The sequence below is a fragment of the Panthera onca genome, chromosome A2 (assembly GCF_046562875.1).
Source record: "Panthera onca isolate mPanOnc1 chromosome A2, mPanOnc1 haplotype 2, whole genome shotgun sequence".
NCBI classification, from domain to species: domain Eukaryota; kingdom Metazoa; phylum Chordata; class Mammalia; order Carnivora; family Felidae; genus Panthera; species Panthera onca.
In genome coordinates, this window is record NC_138340.1 from 117,760,518 (window position 1) to 117,766,407 (window position 5,890).

General features: G+C 45.6%; 1 long non-coding RNA gene across 1 annotated transcript; it reads right to left on the reverse strand.

The window, feature by feature from the left end:
• Window positions 1-1,400: 1,400 nt before the first annotated feature.
• LOC132674772 (uncharacterized) lies at window positions 1,401-3,784 on the reverse strand. The gene is made up of 3 exons (XR_009608613.2): window positions 3,638-3,784; window positions 2,284-2,375; window positions 1,401-1,569 (listed from the first exon to the last, which is right to left on the reverse strand). It is a non-coding gene; the product is annotated as an uncharacterized LOC132674772 (long non-coding RNA).
• Between the last annotated feature and the right edge of the window lie 2,106 nt (window positions 3,785-5,890).

Sequence of the window (5,890 nt, forward strand, 5' to 3'; positions counted from 1 at the left end):
GATGTGGGAGCCAGAATTGACGAAACTTGATGAGTTGTCGTGTTAGAGAAAGGAGGAAAAGAAAGGAGTCCAGAATGATTCCGCATTTCTCTTGCCGACCAGGCAGGTGCTGGTAACTTCCCTAACCCAAGGAATATGAGAAAGAGATGAAATTAGTTGCCACCCCAGTGACCACTGCCCTCCTCTTTGCTAAGAGAACCCCAGCTTTGTTCACCCTCCTCTAAGGGGCCATGAATTCAAGGGAGGCTGGACCCCTTCCCAGTGCACAGGCAATAAATCTTGTTACATTTAGACCCACACTGTCCAATACAGTACCACTGGCCACATGGAGCTGTAGCGCACTTGGAATGTAGCTAATCCGAAGTGAGATGGTCTGTGAATGTAAAATATACATTCGATTTCAAAGACTTGATATTTAAAACAATGTAATATCGGGGCGCCTGGGTGGCTCAGTCGGTTAAGCGGCGACTTCGGCTCAGATCATGATCTCTCAGTCCGTGAGTTCGAGCCCCGTGTCGGCTCTGTGCAGACAGCTCAGAGCCTGGAGCCTATTTCAGATTCTGTGTCTCCCTCTCTCTGACCCTCCCCATTCATGCTCTGTCTCTCCCTGTCTCAAAAATAAATAAAACATTAAAAAAATAAAAAAATAAAAAAATAAATGTAATATCAATAATATGTTGTATTGGGTAAATGTTGAAATAATATTTTAGATATGTTGGAGGGCAACATAAAATATAGCATTAGAACTAATATCACCTTTTCTTATTGTTGTTTAATTTTTTTTTTTTTTTTTTAGTATTTATTTATTTTTGACAGAGAGAGACAGAGTGCAAGGGGGGGAGGAACAGAGAGAGAGAGAGAGAGGGAGACACAGGATCTGAAGCAGGCCCCAGGCTCTGAGCTGTCAGCACAGAACCCATGAACCTTGAGATCACAACCCGAACCATAGTTGGACCCTTAACCGACTGAGCCACCCAGGCGGCCCTTCTTGTTGTTTTTAATGCGACTGACTGCTAGAAAGCTTAAAATTCTATATGTGACTCACATTATATTTCTACCAGACAGTGCAGGTTTAAGCCAATCATGGTGGTCTCATTCCCTCACCAGGTGAAGGATTTAAGATGGTATATGCATGTAATGCATTTATGATCAATGAAAATGGGGGGTGGGGTGGTTGATGGCAAGGCTTCTAGAAGGTTCTCCACTCTCTTCAGAGGGAACATAAAACAGGGAGAAACATTCCTTTTTCTGCCATGGATGTTGATATCAGTGTGCTGCCTGGAACAATGGCAGCCATTTGGGGACCCTGAGGATAGCTGGCTTAAGTAAATAAATCAGAGTCTCAAGACAGAGAAAAACTATATCCTTGATGACATAAATGAGCCTCTCATTAACCCACATAATTTTTATGTTAAATTATATATTTTATGTAAAATATATTGTTAAAGTCAAATTTAAATGGGTTTCCTGTTGTTTGCGGTCAAAAGCATTCCATCTAGTGACAACAGTGTCAGAGGCTGTTCTCTGTGTATGTTATCCCTCTTCTTCCTGTATATTCAAGTTTTTCCTCTGAAAAATAAGGAGAAAATCAGATTACTATTTGGATAGTTTTGTCTTTATTTATTTATTTTTGAGAGACACAGAGAGAGAAAGGGAGTGGAGGAGGGGCAGAGAGGGACAGAGAATCCAAAGCAGGCTCGGAGCCATCAGCGGGGAGCCCAGTGTGGAGCTCGATCCCACGAACTGCAAGATCGTGACCTGAGCCAGTATCAAGAGTTGCACACCTAATCGACTGAGCCGCTCAGGCATTCCTGGAAAATTCTTTTGTGTTCTATTTCAATATGCCATCATCTTTTGTGTCTGTGGCTGAAATGGTCTTGATGGGATAACACTTTTTCTGAGTAATACTCCACTTTTTTTTCTTCTTTCCTTTCTTCCCCCCCCCCCCCCCCCCCCCGATATGTGAATAAGGAGCAGACCCAGGTCAGGCAATGGAGGATGGATTTGTTTCTGTAGTAATTCCTGTGCAGGTACCGTGAGCTCTGTACGTGGTGGGGAAGGAGCCACTTTTCTGGACAGCTGCCAGACTCCAAACCTTTCAGAACGTGGTAGCTGTTGTCTCTGGAAGCAGCTTGATATGGTTTCAAAGAGAGGGGGGCTGTGATCACCACAGCCTGCTGCGTTTAGGGAACCAGTATTAAAAATCTAAATTTCACAGATCTCTTCTCTGGCACTTGATTATATATTGATATGAAGATTTTAGTGTTCATGACTCTGACCCACCATGCCATGTCTTCAGCTGTCCTCCCCAAGGTCCAAATATAATAAGCACCCAACATCAGAAGGGAGAAACTGCTGGGAATTCTGGTCAATGCCTGAAGCAAGTAAGAGAGACAAGGAAAAGAAAGAAAGTGTTTTAAACAGTTGTTGGCAGCAGAGACATTTGTGAGCGTGAAGCAGCAGAGAGAAAACAGAAGAGGTGTGGGGACGGAGCGGTGTGGAAGCTGAAAGGGACCTTTGAGCTTTCAGTTCAACTCCTTCCCTTAAACATGAGGTAATGGGGCCCAGGGAGGTGCTCTTGGCTCCTTCCTTCTGCCTTCTACATGCACAGAATTCTGGCCACGACCCGTCCTCTAGGAAACATAGGGCTGTGGGCATGGGACACACCGCAGCCCTGTCCTCCAGGGGCTCCCGACACCAGCTGTGACAGAGTCAAGATCAAACCCATGTTAAGGCGATTTTGTTTTTGTTCTTACTTTGCTTTGTTTTGTTTTCCTAAGTCCCTGCCTCCCTCTATTCCAGATATGAATCAGTACTGGCTCTCAGACTACTTCTGCTTTATGTCTGTGCTGGTGGGGTTTGGTGACCATTAGATTAAGAAAATAAAGCAGTAAATTCTTGCTCATATGTTATTCTGGGGAAGCATGCTGTTACCCTCTCTTTCCCACCTTCCTTTCTTCTTTCCTGTCTTCTTCTTTCCTTCCTTGCTTATTTCCTTCCTTCCAATATACATTATTTCCTTGAGCAGATTTATTTACCATTTTTACCGTATTTACTATTCTTCCTAACCTTGGGAATAACCAAGAAACATCTTGGTTGGAATCATGAATCCAAACAGAACTACCACAAGCATAAAAGTCAAGGGACAAGTGCCATCCACTGACCCTTCTCACACTCCTGTCGGGAATTTTTACTTCAAATACAGCTATTCTCTGGAGACATACAAAACTAGACAAGTTTGCATCTTGTGTCTGTTCCTGGAGCCTGGGAGGGTAGATTGAAGTCAGAAGAGCAGAAGGGAAGGAAGACCCAATACATTTGGAAGGACATCCGAAAAAGATGAGCCAAGAAGAAGGTCGGCTCTGGTGGAGGACTCCTTCCCTACCCTTAGAATCCAAAGCACCCCCCCTCCCAGCCTCAGCCCCAGGCAGCAACAAAAGGCGGGTCTAGAACTCACTGAAAACCTGTCCTGCACACCAGCAGAAGAGCAGGATCCGGAGGGCTGACTGAGCAGGGCAGGGACCGGGCCAGTGAATAAGGGAGAATGGAAAGGATAAAGGCGACAGGGAAGGAGAGAGAAAGGGTTTTCTCTTGAGAAGCTGCAGGGAATCCTCTGGATCCTCTGTGCCTCCCTCACCATGTGGCTTTCCAGCAAGTCCTCCAGCAAGGCTCTCCAACGTGTTCCAAAGCCGTCAGCCCCTCCCCCACCCTCGTCCAGTGCACCACCATCAGGCAGGAGGGCAGAGCCTCCTAGAAGGCCTCTGAGCCTCCACCCCTTCCTGCTTAAAATGCGTTCTCCCTGGAGCAGCTAGAGGGACCATTTAAAACCATAAATCAGATTGTGAGGTCACAATTCCGCAGCCCCAGCAGTGCTCCGGGGGGCATCCAGCCCAAGTTCCTCCCTAACTTTCTCCATTACCACTAGCTCCCTCACTCACCCATCCAGCCCTTGCTGGCCTTCTTTCGGGTCTTTGCAGATCCAGCTGCATTCTCCCCTGAAGGCCTCTCCGCTTGCTCATCCCTCCTGCCTGGAACACCATCCCTTCAGCACCTGCCATGGCTCTCTCCTCCTCATCCTTTGAGCCTCAGCTCAGTCAGTGCTCCCAGGGGTCCTTCTCTGACCACCAGCCTCACTCGTCATTATGCGCTCCATCATCACCACCTGAAGTTATCCTGCTGATTCTTTTCTTTCTTTCTTTTGTAATACCTATTTTTTTGGTCTGTTTTTCCAACAAGGTTAAAACTATCTTGTCTGGGGCTGTCCCCTCTGCCTAGAACAGAGCCTGGCACAGAATAAATGCTCCATAAGGGCTTGTTGAATGAATAAGTGAGTGGATGAAGAGATGTGGGGTGGTCTCAAAAATCCAGAAGGGACACCCAGGCTAGGGTCGCCTAGATTTTGTAAATACAAACCCAAAGAGCCCCTGTACATTTGAATTCCAGATAAATAATGAATGCATGTAATACTAAATGAGTAGATGTCCCAAATATCGCACGCGTTCACTGTTTATCTGAAATCCAAATGTAAGGGGCGCCTGGGTGGCTCAGTCGGTTAAGCGTCCGACTTCAGCTCAGGTCACGATCTCACGGTCCGTGAGTTCGAGCCCCGCGTCGGGCTCTGGGCTGATGGCTCAGAGCCTGGAGCCTGCTTCTGATTCTGTGTCTCCCTCTCTCTCTGCCCCTCCCCCGTTCATGCTCTGTCCCTCTCTGTCTCAAAAATAAATAAACGTTAAAAAAAAAAACTAACAAAAAAACAAATGTAATTGGGGGCCCTATATTGTATATGGCAGCTGCACACCAGAGCCATTGAAAGGCTCATGAGAATGGAGTGGAACAAAGTAGACCCTCTCAACTCTCTTCCTTGTAGACCCTCATGTGTTATAATAGACATGAAGTGATGTTCAACGCTGTTTTGTTCTTTCTTCTGGACTGTGTGTGTGTGTGTGTGTGTGTGTGCTTTTTGGCTAATAGTAAGGTGGTTTTGGTAATGGATTTACCACCAAACCCTCCCACCCTAAAGGGTACAGGACAAAATATGGAGCACTGAACGAAAGAGCTACAGAGCAGATACAGCCACAGGAAGTTGTGGCTTCTTTCATATTGACACAACAACCCCAGGCACATCTTCTCCTAGAGGAGGGCTGTCCTCGCTGGAATTCTTTCTCTTCTCACAGAGAAAAGGAGTTCTGAGGTGATTTTTTTTTTTTTTTTTGCAAAAATGGAATAATTCAACAAATCAAATGTTTTCCTGGATTTTGTGATTAAAAGAAAAGCTCACGTTTCTCTCAGAAACATTTCAGTTCTTTTAGTCTCAAAAATACCAAACTTTATGAGGAAACCAAATTATGTACATTCCAGTATTATCCTCTTGTGTCCATAAAATGGTTTCAGATGTGGAAAGTGCATTTAAAAACTTGCATATATTTCAATTTCCTCCAAAAGTTCCCGTCCAAAGAATGATTTTCCCCCTCGTGGCTTCAAAATGGCTAGAAATCGTGTGGATCAGAAGGGGCCGGTTGCATGACCTCCAGGAGGCTGTGGAAAGGCCCTCAGGGTAAAAGGGCAAGAGACATTTTTGCATATAAAACAGGTTGGGTCAAGTCCCTTAACACGTTAAAGCAAAGCAAAGCCTGAGATGCTCTGCTTTGCAATGTTTCAAGGGTTACAATACATTTGAGTTCACTCCTAGAGCCAAGAGCACTTAATCTGGGGCAGCCCAGAGTCTTTGTGTGTCTTAACAAATCTCACCCAACTTGGGCCCCTGGGTGGCTCCGTTGATTAAGCATCCAACTCTTGGTTTTGGCTCAGATCATGACCTCATGGTCCTGACAGCGAGCCCTGCATGGGGCTCTTGCACTAAGTGTGAAGCCTGCTTGGGTTCTCTCCTTCT